Here is a 13,857-nt window from a genome sequence, read left to right as displayed (position 1 = left end):
TGACCCAGCAAATGGCCATACCAAAAGCAGCTGAGTACTCATTGTCACCATTATTTAACCAACTTTTCATGAGTTTAATAAGTTTTGAATGAGAGTTACCTTGCTATAGAAGACTCATTGGTGATGCGAACCAAACTGCCAACAAATGATGCTCATTTTCAGTTTCAGATTGACACAACATACATTTAGTGGGAACACTATCTACGTTCCTGTCAATCTTTTCGGCGACAGCCAAACCATTCTGGATGGCCCTCCATGTGAATGTTTTTGTTTTTAGAGCCACCTTTTTAACTCCCCGTAATTTTTTCCACGGGAATTCATTATCCCCCTTACCTGAGCTTTCTCATTGATTTTGTTGTAGCACTTTCTGTAAAGATTGTGTGGTAAAATCCCCATGGTCTGTAAGTTAATTTCCAAGTCAGTTTGTCGACAACCCCTGAATTGATTGGTGTTAAACCTATATGAAGGGTAGTGAAAGCATCCACATTTTGTTGAATGACTACTGTTTTCACCCAGAAATATTTCCGAGTACGAAACACGATGATTTTGGTGTTGTTGATGAAAACAGGGTTAAAACATGAAACATGCATAAAGATGAGAGACTCGAATTTTATGTGGTTCGACATGGTTTGCTTACATCCACGGACGAATCCCCTTGGGGAGTAATATTTTATTGATATTTGTATTACAATGTCTCCTTTTTTCTATATTGGCTATCCCCCATTTGATTTCTGCTCCTCACTATTTATACAATTGTATACATAATTTCAATATAAACTTAAATGACATTAACTTCTCATTCATGCCTCCCTCTTCAATTCTGCATGAAACTACTGGAATTAATACTGCATGCCTGCATCTTCAATTCTGCATGAAACTGCTGGAATTAATACTGCATGCCACCATCTTCAATTCTACATGAAACCCCATGAAACTCCCCTCTTGTTCAATTCTGCATGATGGACTCACTAGCTGACATGCATAATGGGCTAGCTGACTAGATTCACTGGATGACATGACAGGATGAGCTGGGCGGGCATACTGAATGGAATCTGGCTGACAGCATATCTGGCAACCTGGCTGGAAACTGGTTGGTGGCACAACTGGCAACATGGATGGAAACTGCATGGCAGCACCATCGGCAACACGACCTTGACATTGGCTGATGGTTGAATTGGACCGTTGACCGGTTGTTGACTTTGACCATTGATCGGTTGTTGACTTTGACCATTGACCATGCGTTGACTTTGACCATTGACCGGTCATTGAATTTATGTAATATTGGGAAGGCTGGTGGGCTGCTTTGGTTGACTGGTTAGCGGGCTTGGATGAGGGCCAAAAGATGATTCAAGTACCAATTTGGCCCATTATGTGGCATTTTTACTTATGGTACAAACATCGCCCCCTCTTAACCTCCAACTCGTTGGGGGTTAACAAAATTTCGTTTTCCTTAGTCAATGGCAAAACTCGCCCCCAAGTGTGAATTTTTGATGTTGAGGTGATTGGAAAAATTCCCTTGTTGTTTGCGGAAATCAAGACACCCCCAAGAGTAAATTACTGTTGTTGATGAGCAAAGAAAACTGCTTTCGGCGATTGAGGAAATCGTAATCAAGTCGCCCCCAAGTGATGCTATTGCGAGTGGAAGATCGCGGGAAATGGTTGAGTATGAACTATTGTCGTATGCAAAAACAGGACTGAAGCCTGAACTGGACTGCAACAGAAGCATGATGCTGGACAGGAGTGGTGTTGAAGTGAGCTGTAACTGCTGATGTAAAACTGAACTATGGAAGTTTCGTAGAGAAGGGGTGTGACCGTTTAGTAGTTGAGATGATAACAGACTTTGTGTGTTGTCGGACCTCGAATGGTCTTGGCTATGTTACTGGATGTAACATCAATCCTTATATTCTTTAATAGTTACATGAATCAGGATAGCAGCAGCGATGTCGACTAGATCACAATAGTTGCTGCGGAACTGAATTGTCCTGATTGAGGTACTGCGACGGCCACAAAAAATTGTCCTATGCAGTAATAAGAAAAACTGGGTGGTAACAGTATTCGAGCAAAGCTGGTCTGCAGCAGCTGCGATCAGCTGGACTGCAGGAATCGCGAACATAGATGGACTGCAGTAGCTTTGATCAGCTGGAATGCAGCAGCGACGAGCAAAGCTGCACTGCGGCAGCTGCGATCAGCTGGACTGCAGGAGCTGCGAACATAGCTGGACTGCAGCAGATGCGATCCGCTGGAATGCAGCAGCGACGAGCAAAGATGGACTGCAGCAGCTGCGATCAGCTGGACTGCAGGAGCTCCAAACTTAGATGGACTGCAGCAGCTGCGATCAGCTGGAATGCAGCAGCGACGAGCAAAGCTGCACTGCAACAGCTGCGATCAGCTGGACTGCAGGAGCCGCGAACATAGCTGGACTATAGCAGCTGCGATCAGCTGGAATACAGAAGCGACAAGCAAAGTCGCACTGCAGCATCTGCGATCAGCTGGACTGTAGGGGCTGCGAACATAGCTGCAGCAGCTGCGATCAGCTGGACTGCAGGAATCGCGAACATAGATGAACTGCAGCAGCTTCGATCAGCTGAAATGCAGCAGCGACGAGCAAAGCTGCACTGCAGAAGCTGCGATCAGCTGGACTACAGAAGCTGCGAACATAGATGGACTACAGAAGCTGCGATCAGTTGGAATGCAGCAGTGACGAGCAAATCCGCACTGCAGCATCTACGATCAGTTGGACTGCAGGGGCTGCGAACATAGCTGCAGCAGCTGCGATCAACCGGACTGCAGGAATCAAGAACATAGCTGAACTGCAGCAGCTTCGATCAGCTGAAATGCAGCAGCGACGAGCAAAGCTGCACTGCAGCAGCTGCGATCAGCTGGACTGCAGGAGCTGCGAACATAACTGGACTGCAGCAGCTGCGATCAGCTGGAATGCAGCAGCGACGAACAAAGCCGCACTGCAGCAGCTGCGATCAAATGGACTGCAGGGGCTGCGAACATAGCTGAAGCAGCTGCGATCAGCTGGACTGCAGGAATCGCGAACATAGCTGGACTGCAACAGCTTCGATCAGCTGAAATGCAGCAGCGACGAGCAAAGCCGCACTGCAGCAGCTGCGATCAGCTGGACTGCAGGGGCTCCGAACATAGCTGCAGCAGCTGCGATCAGCTGGACTGCAGGAATCGCGAACATAGCTGGACTGCAGCAGCTTTGATCAGCTGGAATGCAGCAGCGACGAGCAAAGCTGCACTGCAGGAGCTGTGATCAGCTGGACTGCAGAAGCTGCGAACATAGCTGGACTGCAGCAGCTGCGATCAGCTGGAATGCAGCAGGGACGACGAGCTAAGCCGCACTGCAGCAGCTGCGATCAACTGGACTTCAGGGGCTGCAAACATAGCTGCAGTAGTTGCGATCAGCTGAACTGCAGGAACTCGCGAACATAGCTGGACTGCAGAAGCTTCGATCAGCTGAAATGTAGCAGCAACGAACAAAGCTGGACTGCAGCAGCTTTGATCAGCTGGACTGCAGCAGCAACGATCATTATTGGATTGCAGTAGCTTCGATCAGCTAGACTGCAACAGTTGCTGAGGAAATAGATTAAGACAGTTCGATAAACCTGAGTGTAACAGTTACAAATAAAACCAGACTGCATCAGTTGCGTCCAACTGAGTACAGGATTGATGAGCAAAACTGGACTGCATCAGTTGCGTCCAACTGAGTGCAACAGTTGCTTAGGAACTTTATTACAACAGTTTGATCAACTTAACTGTAGCAGTTTAACATTATTGATTGCAATAATTGCATCAAAATATTAGGGTGTATGCTCGCCCCCTCTTAATCCTGTAACTCGTTGGAGGATTAAGAAGTTTGGGTTACCTTTTGTCTCGATTTTCAGAAGCTGAATTTTGCATTGCATTTAGATGTTATGTAGCTCGCCCCCAAGCGTATGGAGTGTTACGCATCTCGCCCAAAAAGAGTTATTTTGGGACCATGAGGTGTTACATATCTCGCCTCCAAGTGATGGTCATCCATGTTGAAGTGATATGCAACTCGCCCCCATAAGACAGTGATCGTCATGCTGCTCAATGCTCGCACAAGGGTGCACAGCCTTGTTCCATCTTTCTCGCGCATGGAATGATGTTGAAAGATTTGCTGCTATCTGGAATTCGCGCAGGGGGGAAATCCCACTATTCCAGATTCACACAGAATTGAGATGTGTGCATCTTCGCATGCCTTGGCACATGAAAACGCTCGCCACATTGCAGGTGTCCTAGTGAACAAAAGTATGTATGATTATATGAAATGATGCAAAAATATGTAAATTGTATAATACCTTATGAGATGTGGTATTACGACTCTGTGTATGAGGTGGTTATGATGTCCATTGGATATGTTGATGTTTTCCAGCGATGATGACTAGTGTAGTTACTTCAGCGTCTCGGCTTGACTCAACAACTAGATTTGTCTGCTGGACTAGAATTCACCAGTTGAATTAAAACTGGATTGAAGACAGTTGTCATGGAACTATAGAAGTTCGATCATATTAGACTGAAGCAGTTCTGAGGAAAACTGTACTGAAACAGTCTTGAGGACTACAATAGTTCGATCACTGGATTGTAGTAATTATACGAAAAAGGATTGCGGCAATTCGATCAACTGGAATGCAGTATTTTCCGAGGGACTGGACTACAACAGCTCGATCAACTGGACTGTAGTAGTTATGATCACCATCGAACATAAGTGTCTTGGGATTTAAAAATCTACACAACAAGTACGGACATTCCATGTCGTGGACTTAAATCGACACAACATCAATCTGTGAGGATTTCGTTATGACTTCATATGGTGATTTAAAATGCGCCCCTCTTCCATGTCGCTGCTCCAATCTCAAAAATAATTTTTCTTTAGACGTTGTAATCGCACCCTCATGTTGTTGGAAATTGACATGCGATTGTAACGAGCCGAAAATCGCTCAATTCGGACTTACGATGAAAAAGTTATTGAACAAACAAATTTGCATGTGGAATAAGTCGAGAAATAGATTGTTGTAGGGCGGAAGTAGCTGATGTGGCGCAACTTCTACTGATATGATGGAAAGTTGCTAATGTGCAAACTTTTATGGCAAGAAGTTAGTTAGCATGGCACCCGGTTGACGGCGCGGTATTAACATGTCGAAGATGTGACCCATTTTTTAATGACTTTGCCCGGTGAGCACCTTGCTCCAAAGATGTTGATGATGTAGTTTCTCCAAAAATATTCTCCTCGAATTGTATAAATTTTGCATTCATGTTGTAGGATATCGAACTACGATCACAACGAGCCAAAAATCATCCAATTTGGACGTGGGATGAAGAAGATATCGAGCAAACAAAATTTTAAGACCAAGCCCAACTGGGGCGTATAAATCCACTAGGTAAAATAGTGTGGGGGAAGAAAGATCATGTGAGCCATTGGCTCGGCTCAGCCAGCGAGTTAACTCGGCTGAGTTGTGTAGATCGGCTCAGCTGGGCTGAAACATCTTCAAGTGTAACAGAGTGGGGTGTATATATACGGGGCTATGGATTTAAACTGCGCCGTGCTACACCAAATCAGGGATACCATATTAAGTTACGACGAGGTACACTGAATCGGGACTACGCTATTAAGTTACTCCGTGCCACACCGAAACAGGACTATGGTCTTAAATTGCTTCGTGCTACACCATAACAGGGATGCTGCCGGACGGATGCGGCTGGACAGCTGCTGCTGCACGGGATCGATGGAGGTGGATACCGGCTGTGGCCGCTTCAACTCCGCTATCGTCGCCTGGGAAGATGAAGATCCCGGCGACCTGCTGCTGCAACCCCGGTGACGTAGCCGGAGAAGATGAAGACGCCGACGTTGCTGACGATGATGACGTCGTGCTGGGGTCATGCTGACATAGACAACGGAATATTCCGAGCATATTCTAACGGCGTTACTAACAGTAAACGAATATTCTCTGTGTGATGTCATGATGAAGTTATGGTAACGTGATCGAGCATTACTCGCTGACTGTGCAGTCCGGGTGACGTGGCACCCTCTGATTGTCTCGTTTACGTTGACGTGGTGTCTCACGATCGACTAAAATTGCTGACGTGGCGATTGCGCTGACGTGGAGGGTGTAGGCTGATCCATTCGGGTGACGTGGCATGCTGACGCGGTGTCTATTTAACGTGGGTTACGGAGACCCTGACGTGGGTGATGATAAGTTGACGCGGGTGAATGGGACCCCTGACGTGGGTGATGTGCCGCCGGCCTTGACCCGCCGACCCTGTCCGCCGGCCTCGACCAGCCGGCTCTGTCGGTCGGTTTTTTTTATTTTACTTTCCGCGACGCTTTCTTAAAACTGTGATCTTTGCCTTCGAACCTTTTGTGACAGATTTTCTCAACTGTTGTGTTTTCCTTCAAAGCTTCTTGCAACGATTTTTTTTTGAATTTTCAGCAACAGTTTTCTGTTACCGTTACTGTTTCCACAAACTTTTCTGCAACAGTTTCTTGTTTTCTTCTTTTTCCTTGGACTGTTAACAACGGTTCTGAGGACTGTTGCCGTTTCTCATGGACTTTCCAGCACCGTTCTGCTACATTTTTGTAGCCCTTTCTGGAAATTTTTTGAGATGTTTTCCTGGGGATCTTCCTTAGGGTTTTCCCCTCTCATATCTGTTGTATATGCAGTTGGTGCAGGTAAGTACGGACTTGGAACTCGGGCATGGTGGTGGTGATTTCGACAAATTACGAACTCAAATATGCTGCTGTTATGTTATCGGGGAACTAATTTTTTCGAACTTTGGACTGCTACATACTGGAGATCGAACATCCTGCCAACAGTTTTAGCGATTTTTGCAGAAAGTCAGCTTTGGTGGCTTCCGACTGCGAAGCTGGACTGCAGCAGTTGCGATCAACTGGACTGCAGTAACAATGATTAACTGGACTGCAGCAGCTGCGATCAGCTGCACTGCAGTGATTGAAATCAAAACTGGACCCAGCCATGTTGCGGATCGAATATCCAGCAACAATTTTGACGATGTTTTTACCCCATCTTTTGCCGCGGACCGAACGTCCTGGAATCATTTTCATCAGGCTTTGTAGTGATGCAATTTTAGTGGTTTCATAAGGTAATAGCTTCAGCAAATCTCGAATTACGAATCTGGACTACAGCTGTTGCGATCAACTGGACTGCAGTAACTGCGACTAACTGGTCAGCAGCTGCTGCGATCAGCTGGACTGCAACTATTATGATCAAACTGGGATGCAGCAGTTGCTATCAACTGAACTGCAACAGTGATTTTTCACGACGTTCAAACAGCTTTTCCACTGACATGATTTTGAAGCATTCTGTACTACTTTTCTCAACGAGAGAACACGATTCCTTTTCTCGTAATCCCCTTGGTCGGCGCCAATGTTCTCAATCTCTCTCTTTAACTCCCCCTTTCTCTCATCCGCAACATTCAATAGTAGCAGCTCATCAAATCCAGATCTGAACCAAATTCTAATCAACCCCATCACTGATTCAAGTTACACAAAACCAAATTTTTTCTCGGTAACAATCAACGGCGGCCCTAACTCAAGTTTCCTTCAAATCTTTATCACATAACTCAATTCTTCCATCTCTATAAGTTCTCGATTCATCAAAATCTTCTTCTCAATCTAGAACCTCATCCCAATTCCCATAACCGAACCCTAGAAGTGATCGATAGTTGATGTTGGCAGTGATGAAGATGGTAATGGTCGTTAATGGCAGAAATTGTATTAGGGTTTGCTGTGAATCTCAGAGGAGGATTTTAAGAAAATTAAAGTAATCAGGGGTGATGGAAAAGAATGGGAGAGGATGAAACAACAAGCACAGCAACCTGGTTCTTCTGAATATGAGCAGGAAAGTGAATTTGAAATCAAAGAGGAGGAAGAGAAAGAGGAAGATATGGAGAAGAATGGGAGAGGAGGTTGGAATTTGTATTCGGTATTGATTCTTGTTGGTCCTGTATTTGGATTCGTATTGATTTTGGTATGTGGGTATAGTGGATTGGTATTGATTTTTAATTGTGGATTGAATTTTTTGTATTAGGCTAATGCAGCGTCGGGAATTGATGTGCACGATGATTGCAAACAAAGGTTTTTGGAATTGAAGGAAAAAAGGACTTTCCGTTTTGTTGTGTACAAAATTGAAGAGAAGGATAAGCAAAAGCAAATTATTCTGGAGAAGCTTGGCGAGTCAGCTGAAATCTATGAGAATTGCCAAAAGAGAAAGGTTTTCTTCATCTATTGATAACTTTTGCAACTGTGTTTTTTGTTGTATGATAGGAATTCTGGTCAGGGTTAGAACTGTGAGTAACCTTTGTCTCATTATTCTGTTTTGAAGGTCTCATGATACCACAAGGGTGAGGACCAAGATGATTTACGCGAGTTCATAGGAGAGGTTCAAGAGAGAGCTTGACGGAATTCAGGTAGAGTTGCAAGCAACTGATTCTACTGAGATGGATCTTGATGTCATTAGAAGCCGATCTTTTTAAATAATATGATGATTTCTGAACCCTGGGCATTGGACTTTTCCCTCCAATGCAGTTGCTTTTACTTAAAATGAAATGTCTATATTCTATGGGACGGTTGATTTGGCTTAGATACGATGTATTGGCTTGTTTACCATTGCAAGCTAATATGTAACAGTTTGTGTGGGAAAATGACACCCTTGATTTGTTCTTCCTCTTTCTTTCTAAATTTCAAGATGTTGACATCTTTTATACCTCTATCTGTTTCGCTTATTACAATGTAGGAAATCTCTTACACATTTCTGAATGATATCTAGGTGACTTGTTACTCTATTCAAGTAAAAAATTTCATAATCTTGATATTGCTATTCTCGTTGGCTGTTCATCTCAATTTTGGCTACTTGAGCATGGAATTAGTTACAGCTTATCTTTCTTGTATTTTTTCTTAGTTGAAATGAATATGGCTGAAACTGAGTCTTGAGATAAAAATGGGATTGCAGTTGGTGATGGAGATGCCGCAATACAATGAATGGCCTGCGAACCTAGTTGTATGTTAGGACATTTGGAAGCAAGATGAATGAAGTGACGTGAAATGGTAATGGGGAATGTTGGTATGATGGCTGTGAAGAAGGGAATGTATGTCTCATGAAACTGGTGGTGTTGAGCTGTTGCAGTAGCACATGAATGGACTGCAGTTAAAGCTCAGATGGATTCGGCTGATAGATTTGAGGAGAATGGCTTAGGATATTGGTGCTGTGACTGTGATGCTGCTGCCATGGCTAGGTTGTCAAGTTGCAGATGTTGATGCAATTAATGCTTTGAGGAGAATGTATGGAATGGTGGTTGTGTAGTGCAGTGGACAGCAGGGGATGACTTGATGGGCAAAATTTGTTCTTGTGTAGGATCAATTATGCTCTGTACGAAGAGCTTGATTCTGAAAACATGGATCGAACTAGAGAAGTTTACAGATATATATCTTCATTATCTGCTAAAACCTCGTATATGCAGTTATATGTGAATCCTTTAGCTATTAATTAGTTATCCATCTCTTTATATACAGTAAAAATTGCATGATGATCAGGTCCTATTTACTACTGCCAAGATTGCATAATCTATGACTACGTTCTGCAGAATTTATATCCTGAACAGCCTATTCTCAATGGTTATCCATATATCGGATTAAGCTGAATTTTTAACATGTTGTTTCTGTATATGCAAGCAACTTACTGGGCTCCCATATTACTTCACAGAATCACAGATTAGAGAGTTGCTTGAATCTTTTGGTCGCCTTCGTGGTTTCGATCTGGTGAAGGACAGGGAAACAAGGAACTCTAAAGGATACGCCTTCTGCGTTTACTAGGATCTCTCAGTTACAGATATTGCTTGTGCTGCTCTAAATGGGTGATAAAACTCTTACTGTTAGACGAGCGAACCTGGGCACCGCTCAGCTAAAACCTGAGAAGGAAACGTCTTAATACATGCACAACTACAGGTCGCGTGGCAGGTTAGTGGAACACACTTTATATTTTTCTTAGTTTCCAGTATATACAATAAATATATAAATATTTGCTACTGATATCTTTTCTTGTTTCTTTACTAATGAGTTTTCTTGTTTTCTTTGGCAGAGGCAATTGTTCCAAACCGGAGGTGGTCTAGGTGGTGGTAATGGAGGTGGAATTGCTACCAAGGTCGTATGCCTGACAGAGGTGGTTACTGCAGATGAGCTTAAAGATGATGAAGAGTATGAAGATATTTTGGAAGATATGAGGGTAGAAGGTGGAAAATTTGGTAAGTTAATGTCTTTGTTTCTAATATTCGAGCTTTTGTTTTTCTTTTTGTGTTTCGCAGCCTTTGAAAATATTTGATTTCACGCCCCAATTAAACCACTAGTTTACACTTTTGGACCTTCAGAATAATTTGTTTCTAACTCGTACATTTTGCGATTGCAGGTACATTGATGAATATTGTCATCCCCCGTCCACAACCTAACGGTGAACCCTCTCTAGGACTTGGAAAGGTTAGTTTCAGTGTAATGTATTGTTAAATGACACTCTTAGGTTGAATGTTACTTTGTATTATAAAATTTTGATTGTTACTTTGTATTGCTAAATGACACTCTTCTCCTGTAGGCTTTCGTTGAGAACTACGACACTTCATGTCTAAGCCAGTGCCTCTACGGTATCATCTACCAGTATGTTTCTCATAATCGGTGTTAGGTTTACCAAGAAGAGAGTGTGTAGCAAAAACGGATCATTTCTATTTAGCAATGTAACCCAGACTACCATACTGGAACGTGTATGCTACTGTCATATTTGTAGGGAAGGCCAATATCTGTGTTTTACGATTTATATGATATTTTTAGTCATGTTCAAAGAATCTATCATTTTATTTTCTTTCGTTGCGCAACACACTTTCATACAAGGTGATTTGAAGTTAGCTAGGTAATGCAATTGGAGTGGTAGGTTAACTTGAATGAATGTGAATGTGCTACACTGGCATGTTAATGTGAATGTGAAATACTTTCGGCAATTCATGCAATTCGGTTTCAGCTATAATTTTTTTTTTCAAAATAGTTTTATGCACACAACTTCTAATAAGAGTTGTATTCCATATTTCAACTACACATACCAAAGGTTGTGAAAAATGTCTTTACGACATAACCAGGTGTTGTCCAAGATAGTTCGACAATTCATACAAGTGTTGTGCAAATATTATTCATAATACTGGTAATTGTTGTTGTATATGTTTCTACGATATACTACTTATGTTGTCCACGATTTTTCTACAATACAAGCAAGAGTTGTGTTAGGTTATCAAAAAAAATCGAAAGAGAATCACAACATTGACAAACTATTGTCGAACCATGAATCACATCACCCTTTACAACACTTGTCATCCATTGTAAAAAAACTTGGACTTTCTACAATACCCCCGTTCCACAATGCATGAAATGGAATTGTCGTAGGAGTACTGCAACTCTTATCTTGTGTCGTCAATGATGTTTTTTCCCGTAGTGTTGATTCCATCATCTTTCAAGGTGATAACCAGGTGGTTGTACACAGTTTAAATGGAACCCCAAGGACCTCCCCCTGGAGATTCTGGAAGATAGAAACAATATAAAAAAAACAGTCCACCCGTTTCTGCAGCTGCAACTTCAACTATGTTCCGAAGCTTGCTAATGCTGCAGCACATTCCTTAGCTACTTTGCTTAATTTGTCTCACAAAATCCAAGATGAATGGACTAACTCCAATATCCCTACTAATATAACTTCTCTCTAGAATGTACCCATCATTCAGTCTTTTTCCTTGTTCCTGTTGAATACCAAAAAAAATAAAGAGACAAAAACTAATATTTTTGAATAAATAAGGACCAAACAAAAATCTCGTTTTGTTAGTGGACCAAACTAATTTAGGACCACATAAAATATGACCAATGGATAATTTCCCCTAAAATATCAAGTACAGCTTCATTTACAGACAAAGGTTTTCTCATATTCAACTTATGCCAGTTTATGAAGTGAAAGACGTGTTGCTAAGCACAAAGATATTTGTCAAACAGTAGAATGGAATGTCCCCATAGAGTTAGGTGGGACTTGGGTGCTGAAATGAGAGATGCAACGGGGAGAAGATATTTGGAATATTTTTGAAACACATATACAGAAAATGCAAGAAAAACCCCAAATTCTTACGCCCAAAAAAGGACTAGAACAATTTCAGACGTCGGATAGGCTAGCTCGTGTATGAACATGGAATTTACATCTGATGTCACTGATGTGTGAGCACAAAATCAAAACCTGTTAACATGAGAAGTCACATTCTGAATTTGAAACTTTAATGTGTGAAATTTCAACGGAAGAATATAGTTTAGACTAAACTCGGTCATGGTGTGTCTGAGTTTCACTACGAAAATTCAACAAAATTATTCATATTGTAAATGGCATTTTTTCCGGCAATGAGATGCTAGATTAGTTATGCATGCATAATCTGAGTAAAATGAGGAAAGATCAAAGAGAAAAAAGAAAAATGAAAAGAAGGAAAGATCAATGGAATTCATACGTGAGTACTGTTCTAGTTCTTCTATTCATTTTACGTGTGATAAATAATGCATCAATAGGCAGTGAATCAGATAAAGAAATGTCTTACCAACATTTCATGTCCCGTTTATACGAATTAGCTTTTATATCCAAGAGGGAGAATGTCGGATATTTTCATAAATGTTTGCCGCTACGAAGGAGGTCTGATAGCGATGGAACTAGGAATATGCATTCAGCTCAATGGCAATATTCTAAATTGGGTTGATAAATATGTATAGTAAAACTTAGTTTTATTACACAAAATAGCGACTGTAGGCCGGCCGACATTTTTAAACATTAATTTATATATCTTTATACGCCTTTCACGTAAGATCATGAAATTATGAACTGATATAATCAGAACATCTCAACATTATTATTCTTTTATTGTCTGCAAAAAGAAAAAAAAAACAGCAAGGAAATTAAATTATGCTAACAAATTTTGATATTTGGGTTAATATTTATTTTCTACATCGGCCAAATTTTGGGAAACAAAAGGCTAAATAGATTTTTACAAGGTTTGGGTAAGTTCTGAATAGCTGATTCTAGTTTTTAACCTAAACATTAGACGAAACAAATTTCGAAAACAAGAAAAAAATGTAACATAAGTTACATAACAGTGAAATTAGAAGCATAATCACATGAGTATGCTAGCTAATGGGCTATTTAAAAAAGAACGATTTTTTGGGATCATGGTTTTTCTTGGGGGATCATGGTTTTATTTTGGGTAAAGACATTAGAAGTAAATTTAGGTCACCCCTTATCTAGATATTTATATTAATACCTAAATTACCCTCTTGATTAATTTTGGGTGATGATTAGCTAGTGTTAATAATAGTTAGTGTAATGATTAGTGAGATGATTAAGTTAAAGATAATTAGTGAGATTAAAAAATCAGATGAGTTTTTTTTTTAAAGAAGTAGAATTATTGAGAGAGTAAAGTTAGAGAAGATGAAGAAGGAAAACATCAAAACGATGGATTTTACCTACCACAACCAGAGGAAGGGTATTTGGGTACCCAGGTATGCTTCAAACTTAGATAATGTTGGTTGAATTGCTCCAAACTTTCAAAAAAAAATGAAATTTTTATGTAAATTTGGGCCAGTTCGGTTAATCATATGTCAACAACATGTAACCGAACACATCTGAAAGTGTAGTTCGGTTACCATATGTCAAGAACATGTAACCGAACACACCTGAAAGTGTAGTTCGGTTACGTTTTCCAAACACGCAGGTTACCGAACTCGCTCGTTAATGGAGGTTTTGGTCGTACAGTGCAATG

The 13,857-nt window shown here is 41.3% G+C and overlaps 1 long non-coding RNA gene and 1 pseudogene across 1 annotated transcript; both read left to right on the top strand.

Moving 5' to 3' along the window:
* The first annotated feature begins 394 nt into the window (after positions 1-394).
* Positions 395-8,526, top strand: LOC113274460 (annotated as a pseudogene).
* Positions 8,527-10,185: 1,659 nt separating this feature from the next.
* Positions 10,186-10,686, top strand: LOC113273398. Its single transcript, XR_003322378.1, has 3 exons — positions 10,186-10,290; positions 10,452-10,519; positions 10,632-10,686. It is a non-coding gene; the product is annotated as an uncharacterized LOC113273398 (long non-coding RNA).
* The last annotated feature ends 3,171 nt before the right edge of the window (positions 10,687-13,857 follow it).

This window comes from Papaver somniferum, chromosome 4 (genome assembly GCF_003573695.1).
Source record: "Papaver somniferum cultivar HN1 chromosome 4, ASM357369v1, whole genome shotgun sequence".
Taxonomy (NCBI): domain Eukaryota; kingdom Viridiplantae; phylum Streptophyta; class Magnoliopsida; order Ranunculales; family Papaveraceae; genus Papaver; species Papaver somniferum.
This window is presented reverse-complemented; position numbering and strand designations above follow the sequence as displayed.